This window comes from Numida meleagris, chromosome 19, assembly GCF_002078875.1.
Source record: "Numida meleagris isolate 19003 breed g44 Domestic line chromosome 19, NumMel1.0, whole genome shotgun sequence".
Lineage (NCBI taxonomy): Eukaryota > Metazoa > Chordata > Aves > Galliformes > Numididae > Numida > Numida meleagris.
Window position 1 is genome coordinate 11,544,978 of NC_034427.1, and position 11,163 is coordinate 11,556,140.

The window sequence follows — 11,163 nt, forward strand, 5'->3', positions numbered from 1 at the left end:
GCTTGTTTGCGCTGGGCCCAAGCAATAAAAGCCTTATTTGGCTGTGATCTGCCCGTCGTGTTGGGTTGGGTGTCCGTGTGGGGTGCGGTTTGTGTTGCTGCTGCCTGGGGTTTGGTCTCGGTGGGAATGCACCCAGCGGGACCCAGCGTGTGTCTGCGGGCACATTCACTTCATTCGTTTCCTTTTCTGCTTTTTTTTTTTTTTTTTCCCTTTCTGATTTCTAGACAGATGATAAAGTGCGGAATCAATGAATAATAAAGCTGAGAAGAAGGCCTGCCTGGTGTGAACACGTACATTTTTAGCTGAGGTGGGAAAAGAATGGGTTCATTCAAGCCCTCATTTAGGCCAGGGAATTCCCTAACTTTTGTCTAAATATGGCATGCAAGAGCGGAGCACAGCAACGCAATACTTCACTGAGTATTGTTTAAAAGGGTGTTTGGCACCGTTCAGCAAGTAGGATTCTTGTAAAAACATGGCACGAGGAGTTGTTTGACAGATTTTGACATAGCAAAGTCTTTACAAGAGATGGAAAAAAAAAAAAAAAGAACAAAATAAAGAACAAAAAGAGAGAAACTGCAGCGTACATAAAGGCAAAAGCATGCTCTCTGCCCAGGCAGGATGGAGAATAAAAGGGACTTAGCAACAACTCGCACGCTGTGCGGTATGTGGGTCTGATCGCATTACGGATCAATAGCACTGGGTCAGTCAGTCGGGAGAGGTGATGATGAAGTGAGGGCTGAGGAAGACAACTGCTCTTGCCCAAATCCATTGACCAGAGTCCTCCTCTGGACTTTCTGCTTGGATTATTGCCCCGTCCTCTGCTGTCCTGATGCTGCTGCACAGCGTTCCACCCTGCAGGAAGTGGCATTTCTCCAGCAGCTCTCTGGATGCACTGCCCGGTACCAAACACCCCTTGGTTTGGGTCGCTTTTCCCTTTTTGCAGAGCTCATGCTGAGTTGTTGTGACTGTGGATCCCTTTTGCAGCAGCGAGCAATGATTTGTGCCTGGAGGAAAGCCCATCTCCTGGCAACACAGTGAGGCTCTCAGAGCACATCTCAGCAACGGAGTTTGTCTCCAGAATTCTTAGGCTGCTCTTGAAACAAGGCCATTAGGTCTGTGTGTTCTGAGGGAGTGAAAACTTATCTGGGATTTAGACCACCTTTGGAGGCCTCAGGTGATCAGAGTCACAGAACCGTAGGGGTTGGCAGGAACCTCTGGAGATCATCTAGTCCAACCCCCTGCTAAAGCAGGTTCCCTACAGTAGGTTGTAGTAGGTTGATCACAGTCACTGACACAGCTACCCAGCAGGCTGTGGAGCTCATGCAGAGAAGGTCTCAGCTCAGCTTTTGCTTTGTAAAGAGAAATCCTACCCTGAACTGGTCCCAAGTGCAGCATCCATGCTCAGTGGATGGGTGTTTGGATGGAGCTTCCATCAGAATTAAGGCACGCTTTGCCAGGTTGGTTGGTTGGACTGTGTCCTGCACTGTAACCCGGCGTGACAGAGACCATGACATCTGTAATTAGCACATAACCTCACGCAGTTCTGTAGTTCATGAAATGCAAGGGCTAGATTCTGTTCTGCTGCACTGCAATCAGCCTAAGGTGAGTCAATGAGACTTTCTGATTTTGTATGACTGTAACTGAAAGCTGCTCCCTGAGAGCTGCAAAGCTGTCTGGTATGGAATAGGAGCTGGGAGGTCTAAAACAGTAATGCCAATGGGAAGTCTCATATGTGTTGCCCATCAGATGCACTCGGTAGCAAAGCAACCAAGTCCAAGAGTTTCTGGGTCATCACAGCAACTCAGGAGAGAGTGAAAGCACAGGAGCACTCCCCCACCCCTTCTGAGCATTTCGGTTGATGCTGTCAGTTGTAGAGGAGCTGCTGCCAATATTTCTGAAAGCAAATATTTGAAGTCCCCTTCCAGTAGAGAGTAAGTGGGAGAACCAACCGCCTGCGCGCTCACCTGGTCATGGCAACGAAGCCAAGCCAGAGCTGAGAACAAATAGCAACGACGCTCAGCCGTTGTGGCCGGCTTGTCCAAGAAACAGAGCTGTGCTGAGAGCAAACACCTGCGGGGAGCTGGACAAAGGCAGCACGGCTGTGGGCAGAGCTGTGCGCAGCCATGGTGCTCCAGGGTGGGGCTGCTGGCAGCAGCACAAGGGTGTGACTGCCGTTAATTAGCCCGTGTTAATGCCATGCCAAAGCACCCTGCTTGCCCCTAGTTTGTCACGGAAGGAGCAGCCAGGTGAGCTCCTTCCCAAGAGCAGGCTGATGTATAGAGACTGAGTTCACGCTCAATAAACCCAAGGCAGAGGAAGGGCCACAGGCTTTAACGAGAAACTTCTGGGCCATCCCTACCACAGCACTACACCCAGCAGAGGAAAAGGAGTCAGGCCATGAGTCCCTGAGTTCCCCCAGGAGGCTGCAGGCACTCCATATCATGAGCATCTCCATTTCACACCACTACTACCCACTGCAGAGTGAATGCTGCTAAGGAAACCAGGGCCACAGTCCCCTAGCTGTGAAGGAAAGAGCATGTTCTTTGCGTGCTCTGATTGGGCATGCAAGCATCCCAAATACCCATTGGCTGGCTGATGTGCTTTTAGATGCTGGATTTTTTTTTCCTATTTAGCTTTCTGAATATAAGCTTAGGCTTCATCAGATGGAAATGATCTCATTACATTACAGATGAATTACAGATTCGCTTTTCTGGGAAACTAAACTCCTGGTGTAACCATGGGAAAGTCTCACCTTCCCTTTTTTATTTTCCTTTACCCAAGTCCCTATTGAAATCAGGTTGGCAGGCTAACAGCTCAGCTAAGAGACAAAAGACAGCCCTTTGTTACTCTTAGCTTCTTTAATCTCATGATTTGCTTACCAATCTTGTGATTTTGGGGACATGGCGTGTGGTTTTTGAATATCTAACGATATGGAACCAACTGTATACAGAAGGCAAGCCTGCTCCTAACGCAGGGCCAGCATTCTACCAACACAGTGCTGGTTGTCCCACTGCCAAAATAAAAAATCAAGAAGCAAAGCCCAATAATTAATTACAGCTCTATCTCTTGTTCCCTTTGAGCCACAGCGCGCTCTGTACACTCTCACTCTTTCTCTGCCCCTTACAAATCCTTTGCACAACTGGAAACCCGGCTCAGCGAACCCAATACAACAGTGCTGTAGCAGGGCAAGGAGGAACTTGGCTCCTCTTCAGAGGGACCTTTTATTGACTGTATGGTGCGAAGTGACAAAGAAGGGACGTGTGTCACGGATGTGATGCTTCCCAAACTCCCTCTTCTACCTTGATTAAACTTGAAAGCGATTGCCCCTGCCGGGGTGATGAACCCTGACAATGTGCATCTTGTTTACAGCTGCACTGAGCTCTTAACAAGTCTTCCTGTTTCTGACCAGGACGATGTGCTTCCGCTCTATGCCCTGAATAAAATCCCATTTAAAATACCAAGTTTTGAGGTTTTTTCTGCTAAAGCCGCTGCAGTGAGCGAGCTGTGTTTGCGTGCTGGCAGCCCAGCCTGCACAGCAGCCACACTTGGGCCTGAGCAGCCCTGCAGGCTCTTTATTTTACCAAAAAACTCCTACATTTTGGCAAAAATATACTTGGCCAAGCAACTTTGTTTTACCACTTTCCCAGCTACCTACAGCAGTCACTTTAAAGCCTGCTGCATTTCACTAGTTTTGCTTGAAAATATCCTCTTTCTTTTTTCTTCTACAGTTTTTTTCTTCACAAGAACCAGGTTGGTTTCCACAGAAACCCAGAGAAACTTTCACAGGGAAAAAAGCACATCGGCACCCCATGAAATGTCCATGTTTGGCTTTGAATCTTGTCAGATTAGGTGGAGAAAAAAATGTCAAGAATTTTCCAGTTCAGTGCCTGCGTGGTTTGGTGCTGTTGCTCTGCAGTTTTGGTAGAGTGCTCTGGGGGCCGGGGGGGTTTCTCGCTGCTTTTCCAGCCTATGCCCTGTTTCTCATCCAGCTGGCCCTGTCCCACTGCTCTGTGCCCAGGCAGCCGACTGCCTTCCTCCCCCTTGCTCTGCATAATCTTTTTTCCCTCTTTTTGTTGTTGACTTGGAGCGTTCTATTTCAGTAGCAGGAAAAATCAAGAGTATGACATCAATGGAGCTGAACCGTTTGCCGAGGGATCTCCTGTTACCTCTGCAGCCGTTCCTGGAAGGTGGTGAGAAATAACAGCCAACCCATGCCCCACTTTTTGGTGTGCATGCAGCACCCACCTGCTTTCTGCTGCCGTGGTAAGCTCTGTGCTGGAATATCAGCCCATACTGGTGCCTTGGCTCTGTTGTTTCAGGCCGCAATGGATAATTTCTAATCCCTCTATTCAGAGAGTTTGAAGGAACAGGAGGAGAAGCATATGGCATATGCCACCTCAGCTCCCAGGAGGTGTGGGGTTGTTGTCCTGGCAGCTGCTGGGGTAATCCTTGCCCTTCTGTCTGCGTCCGTGTCTGAAAGGCGTGCCTGGAGCACCTGGGCGCTACCTGCGAGCAGTGGGCTCTGCTCCTGGGCAGGGCTGGATGCAGGAGCCTGGGGGGTAGGAGGCTGCTTGGGCCGAAGAAGGCCCATTGTGAGATGTGTTTTTGATGTACTGTCATTGCTCACTGGCCTGGCCCCATCCTGACCCCTCTGCAGCCATCAGGAATGGTGTCAGTGGGACCAGCATCGCCTCTTCTTTCTTCATTTGTTCCCTCTCGCTCCCGTTCCGTCTGCCCTAATCTTGCTCTCTCGCTGCATCGCCCACTCTGGGCACCATCTGGTGGGGTTTGCTGTGTCTCATCTCACCAACTGTCGTTTGTCCTGTGGCTGTGGTGGAAACGTGCTTGCATTTTGCATCAAAGGACCCCTAAACCATTCACTCTGCGGGCCAGCCGGCCTGTCGGAGAGGAGCCAAGCTGCTGGCACTCAATAAGCGACAAGCATTAATAAAAGCATTACAGTGAGGTTAGTGCCTCATTAAAGTGATGCTAACGAACCGGCTGTCTTCCAGAAGTATGAAATTTTAACTAAGACTTCCTCCTTCTAATTTTATATATAATTAAATCTGTGTAGAGAGGCAATATTCACTTCTCCAGGCTGCTGCATTATAAGCCGAGCCAAATTCAGAGGAGTTGCTCTGGAAGTGTACCAGAGCTCATGGGAGCAGCCTGCAGCCATGCAGGACACACAGGGCGGGGGATGCTGCAGCAGCGCTGTGGCTGTGCCCATGCCCCAACAGTACCTGCATTTGCTGCAGGCTGTATCCACCTGGGCTGCACCACAGCTCCAGACTCACACATGTTGTGCTCCAGCTCTGGAGCAGCAGCCCCAGCCTGCAGGCAGCAAGCCATTAGCTTGTAGAGATGCTGAAATCGAAGTGTAGCAGCTCGTGTCTCACTGCTGCTCTTTGACAGATGTGCCAGGGAGGAAGCGTTCTCATGGAGCTGAAGTGCTCTACATCACACAAGCAGCTTCCAAGCTTTGTTGGGCAGCTAGCTCTGGGTTTGGGATGGGAACTGTTGCATGTTGGCCAAGCATCTCCAACGGGGAGCAGCAGGGATCTGCACTGGAGGGGTTTTGCTCTGGGCCCTCCCACAGCCTCGAGTGCCCCTGGGCTGGGCTCCAGGCCCTCAGCAGCCCCCAGCCGCACACAGCCCAGGCTGCCCACAGAGCCCTGCGGCTCCATTGTGAGCAAATGAATTCTGCCCTGCGCTGAGGAGTAGCCCTGCTCTCAGGAAGGCTTGGCAGCAGCAGTGAGGAAAGCAGCTGCTCCAAGATACACAGCCCCCCCTCCCCCCCCCCTTTTTTTTTCTCTTTTGGCTGGTTTTAGCAGCAGAGAGTTCCCATGTGATGGGCATGTGAGCAACGGCTCTGCCGGGGGCATCTCGCCGGGCTGGCGACTGAAGCTGCTGTCTTCTGTCCATGTGTCCACATCTTCACAGCTTTTCCTTCTCCCCTCTGTCAGGTTTTTTATTCTTGTGGTCTCCCTGAAGCAGATTTGGTCATTGTGTTGTTAAGGGATGGTATTCGATGGATGAATTTTAGCATACCCCCTCTCCTGACAGCGAGGGTAAACCCAGTGGTTTTAACAATAAACATCACTTTCTTGAACTGAAACAACAAGTAAATATGTTTTTGGCTCTGTTTAGAAGCTCATCTTGATGGTCTGCCCAGGGGAAATGGTGATGTCACGCTGAACATAGTGCCACGCTGCTGCCTGATTCCCCACTTGTTGCAGAGGCTGCCAGAGCTGAGAGCAGCTGCAGGCTTCTGCTTCTGCTGCCTCCTGAAGCTCCTGGGCTGGAGGGGCTGTGTGTGCCTGCAGACATCACTGCCTGAGGCCACAGGAAGACCCCGATCTGTGAGAGTTCACTTCTCACTGCAAAATTTCCTCCTCATTTCAGGCGTTATGGCATAGATTTTCTTCTTGCAAAGGCGCCAGCTTTGCAAACAAGCACTATCCTTGCTGCAGTGAAATTAATAGGGCGTCTGGGGCAAAGGTAAAACTAAAATACATAAGTAAATGTTTGCAGGATCAGGACCTTATTCAGGCATAAATCAGGTATCGCCAGCCAACAATGGAATTACCTAAGTATAAAATCCCATGTAAGCCAGTAAGATCGGCTCCAAACCTGCTATGAATTTGCTTTCTGTTTCCGTGCCAAGAATATATCACTCCTAACTGCTGCAATCAGGTCTGGTCCTTTTTATTTTCTTTTAAGTGCTTTTGGGCACATTTATTTCCCGTCACCAGCAGATACGCACCGCGCCTGACCCTCCTTTCCTTGGGCATGTCCCAGCCTGCTTCGCCCACGCTGAGCTGTCGCTATCAGGAGGGGTTTTTCTTTCCTTGTCTATTCTGTTGCTGCATTCAGTAAACAAAGGGACACTAGTGACGATCCCAAACTGTTCTTTTTTATTTGCCTGGGAACTGAGTCAACTATTTGTTGGTCTTTTGTTGCAATTTTGTTGGTTTTTTTTCTTTTTAAACTGGTGACCGGTTTAACCGTCTTGCCAGTACCTGTGCCATTGCAGCTGGCACCCAGATGCAGCAGGGCTTGTGACCAGCTGGCACTGGGCAGCAGGAGGAAGCAGACAAGGCAGCAAGCTGCAGGTGGGAGGAATCAGATCAAACCCGAGGCCCAGGGCAGCACCATCCCAGGGCAGAGCCTCTTGGCCCTGCTATAGCTGCACAGCATCAGGGCTGATTTGAAAACAAAACCCAGAAGTCTCCCCAAGTCCTGCTGGGGGCTGCTGTGGCTGAAGCAATGAAAAGCAGGGGGTGGCACAGGCTCCTGGCCAGTCCTTATAGGCCACGTGGGAAGAAAGCTGTGTGGGGATGCCATGCGCATCTCCCCTTTCTCTGCTGTGTGAATCCTTATTTTTTTCCAGTGTTTTGTCTGTTAGTGTGACTCAGCCGCTCCATGTGAGATTGCTGGTGGGCACCAGGTCCTAATGCTGCTGGTGATGCTGGAAGGGGCAGCAGGGGGTGAGGGGGCACAAAGCCTTCAGTGGGATCCAGCAGCACCAGGGCCAGCCTGTGAGCAACAGGAACACCCCCAGCAGCATGTGCCAAGGGCAGGGATGTTTTGCCTCAAAATATTTTTGAAAATGGCCAGGAGGATCCTCATTCTGCCCTGTAGCACGTGTTGTCTGTGACCTGCCCTGCTGGGGGCACGGCACAAGAATGAAGCAGTGCTGTGGGTCAGCCAGGCATGACTCGCCAACAGCCGGAGTGCAAGCTGTGTGCTGATGGCAGGCCTCACGCTGTGCTGCTGCGGCCAGGCCGTGCCCACAGCAAGGCCTCGGGGGCTCCTGTGCGTGCCATGGGGAGTGCTGGGGGCCGGGGGATTTGGAGTGTCGGTGCCAAAAGGGCTGGCTGTAACCTGGATGAGCAGGCCCAGCGCTGGCAGCAACCTGAGGGGAGGGCCGTCCCGCTCTGCTCTGCCTGCTGCCCCTCACCCCCAGCACGGAGCGGGTTCGGGAGCCGCAGTGTGAGGACATAAAGCCACGAGGGAGTGACCGAAGGAGGGCTGCGAAGATGCTCGTGGGTCTAGAGGTCTGTGGAGGGAGGATGGTGTCTGCCCAATTAAAGATTCTTGTTTTTAATTGTGTAGCTATAATGTCATGTAATTAAAAAAGGAAAGAATCTAATCTCCATAGAAACTCATTTCAAAATGAGTAACTGCCTTCTCTTCCACCTTCCTTAGAATGCACTGTTTGGATACCACTGGTGAGGCGCTCGGGCTCTGGTAACATTTGTTTCCACCCAGTTTCTCCAGCTCGCTCAGTGAAAGCACTCGGCTGCCTCGCACAGACCAGGAGCTTCCTTCAGCATGGAGCTGTGGGACAGCGGTGGGAGGGAGTGGAGATGGAGCCTGGTCCTCAGGAGCCTCAGGAGTCACTTGGGGCTGAAGAGCGAGGAGAAGCTCGTTTGTTATGCAAATATCTGCTTCGGCCTGGCCTGGCATAGACAGTGGAAAGCTCTTGAATTATTTTAAGCAGAGGACAAAAGTTCTTTCCCTCCCCCTATCATCTTGGATCCTTGTTAAAACAAAACAAAACAGAAACCTCTGTGTGAACCATCTGAGGATGATCAGTGCTCTGCTTTCCTGGCAAGAGCGGCGTGGCCAGGCGTACACAGGCTCAGGGAATAGAACAATTAAGACACAAATATGTATTGGAGGCAGACAGGCTTTATTTTGTTTCGATGACAGCACAAAGGAAGCATCCTCCAGCCTTATCGCCACCAGCGTGCTAGGGGCAGGCGAGCCACGGGGGGACAGGGCTGTCCCTGGGCGACCAGCTGAGGCATGGCCACCTGCGGCAGGGAGGGCACTGGGCGGCCATCCTGGGGAGCTGCTTGGGATGGCTGTTTTCATGGCTGGTTTGGTGGGTGGCTGGTTTTATGGCTGTTCGGGGTGGCTGGGTTGGATGGCTGGTTTGGGTGCATGAAACACAACTCTGAAGTTCAAAGAGCCACCCATGTGTGTCTTAGAGGACAGGGCTGTCCTGCCATGGCACCGTGTGGGAGCAGGTGTGCATTTCATGGATGCTGAGGTAGTACTGCATTTGTGTACAGCCCTGTGCTGTTGCTTAAGTAGCTGCTGGCTGCTCTCAGGCCATGCATGGCACCCATGGGGATGGGACATGCAGGGCTGCAGGTATGCACTCGCAGGCAGAGATGGACTTTGGGGATACTAGCACAGCAGAAGGGGCTGGGGGACGCGAGGTGTCTGTGCCCTGGATAAGAGCCCAACTCCTTCCAGCGTTCAGCTGGGCTCCCAGGATCACTCAAACACTGGGTACTGTGGGCTGGCTGCAGTTCGGCCACTGCAAGAGGAGCTGGGTTTGCAGTGCAACAGTGTGTGGGCCACATTTTCCTATATATGTGAGCTGCTTTGTTTCCTAAGTGCAATGCCAACGATGCAGATTGTCCACAGAAATTCTGAACTGAATAAAGAAGCTGCTCGCATGGGCCTTTTAAAAACTGTTAGAACATTGGTGTCGGCATTGCAATGTTTGTTTTCTTTGAAGACATTTCTAACCTTCCATTAAGAAAGGTTAGACAGAAACAGAAACTCAGCCTTTAAATATGACATGCTAGCAGCAGCACAGAAGCATAAGCAAATCTGGAGACATTTGGAGCATGTGCCTAAAATCCACTGTGGAGGGATAAATTCTTTTCAAGCATTTACTTGTCAGTGCTGCTGCAAGCCTGGGGCCTGTGGTGCTGCACTGTCTCCGGCTGGCACTGCGGGGGTTAAGGCTGTGTGCCTGCAGCACTGCGAGCACTGGAGCTGGCCTGCCCGAGGCAGGATGCTGGCATCGTCCCCTCACTCTGCTCGATGGTGTCACACAGCCACCAGTGCACCCCAGCAAACACATCCCAGCCTCCCTGAGCAGTGCTGGGAGCAGAGGGAGAGGGAAAAGGAGGCGGCGGCAGTGAGGGGAAGATTAAACTTTTATGCAGTGTTGTTTTTTGATGCTGGAGACAGCCTGCGCAGGGAGCACGGCCCTCCCCCAGTTCCCCCACGCTTCACTGGGGCTCTCCGCTTTGTTCCCTTGCTGGGGCTTTGGCCAAACGCCGTTCAGCCTGAGCCAAGGCAGTGTGGGCAGAGCGGGCGCGGGGCTGCTGGCACGGGGACTGCGGGGACACCAGGGCAGGGAGGCAGGGCTTTGTCTCACAGTGCCATGCAGTGCTCTGTGCCATGGGGAGAGAGCGATGCCCACTGCAGAGTGCGCTGCCTCCGCAGTAACACGTGGCTGCTTCAGCTTGTAGGAGCAGAGCCTTCCCACGGGATGCTCCTGCCCAGGGCTGCGGAGGGCGAGCAGGGAAGGCAGCCCATGGAAAGGGCAGTGGCGCAGCCCCCATCAAATGTCACGCAGAGCTATTTTAAGATATTATCTTGCTGCCCTCTGACAAAAATGTGCTTTGGAGTGGAGCTTATCGTGTGTGCAGTTTGGCACACGGGGGCCGTGGAGTTGTCCCAGGAGCTGGGAGAGGTGGAGCAGAGACGGCAGCGCTCGGTGCTCCCAGTGCCGTGGCACAGTCCCAGTACCGGGTGGGCATCCCCAGCTCTTGCACATCTCCAGGGAGGTCTGCAGGTCCCCGTGCCCCTCACACTGCCAGGGAAACTCCTCTTCTCAGGCGTGTGAACTCCACAGTTGGTTTTCACCGTTCCACTGATTAGAGTTATTTTGGCAATGCAAACTGAGCACGGCGATTTTGGCTTTATACCCCCATTAGAAGCTGGGCTGCCCACGCCCACCCCAATGCCAACCGTGCACTGTGCCCTGACTGTGCGGCATCCCAGTGGGGGTGGCAGCGGGGTGCTGCGCTGGGGGCACGCTGCCTCCCACCCCCTGCACCTACACAAACCCCACAGCACCCCCGGACGCAGGGTGCATGTGCGTTATCGCCACCGCCCGCCCAGCTGCTGGGGCTGGAGATTAGGGAGCTGCTCCTTATCAGCCAGCAGCCCCACAGCCCCCGGGGCCCCGTTCACAGCCTGACACTGAAGAAATGAGTGCTGCAATGGCTCAGGCTGGGCTTTGTTGGTCTGGTTTTTTATTTTCCCAAGCATCTTGGTGCAGCAGCCAGGATGTGTAGCATCTGTCTGTCTGTCCATCCATCTGTCCCAAGGCTAACCCATCACCTT

At 52.5% G+C, this 11,163-nt stretch overlaps 1 long non-coding RNA gene across 7 annotated transcripts in view; it reads left to right on the top strand.

The window, feature by feature from the left end:
• The window catches only part of LOC110408167, a 32,502-nt gene that overhangs the window by 19,271 nt on the left and 2,068 nt on the right, over positions 1–11,163 (top strand). The window contains exon 7 of one of the 7 annotated variants that reach the window (XR_002444195.1): positions 4,101–4,263. The exons of the other annotated variants lie outside the window; for them this stretch is intronic. This is a non-coding gene — a long non-coding RNA (uncharacterized LOC110408167). The remainder of the gene's footprint in view (positions 1–4,100; positions 4,264–11,163) is intronic. 7 annotated transcript variants of the gene reach the window in all.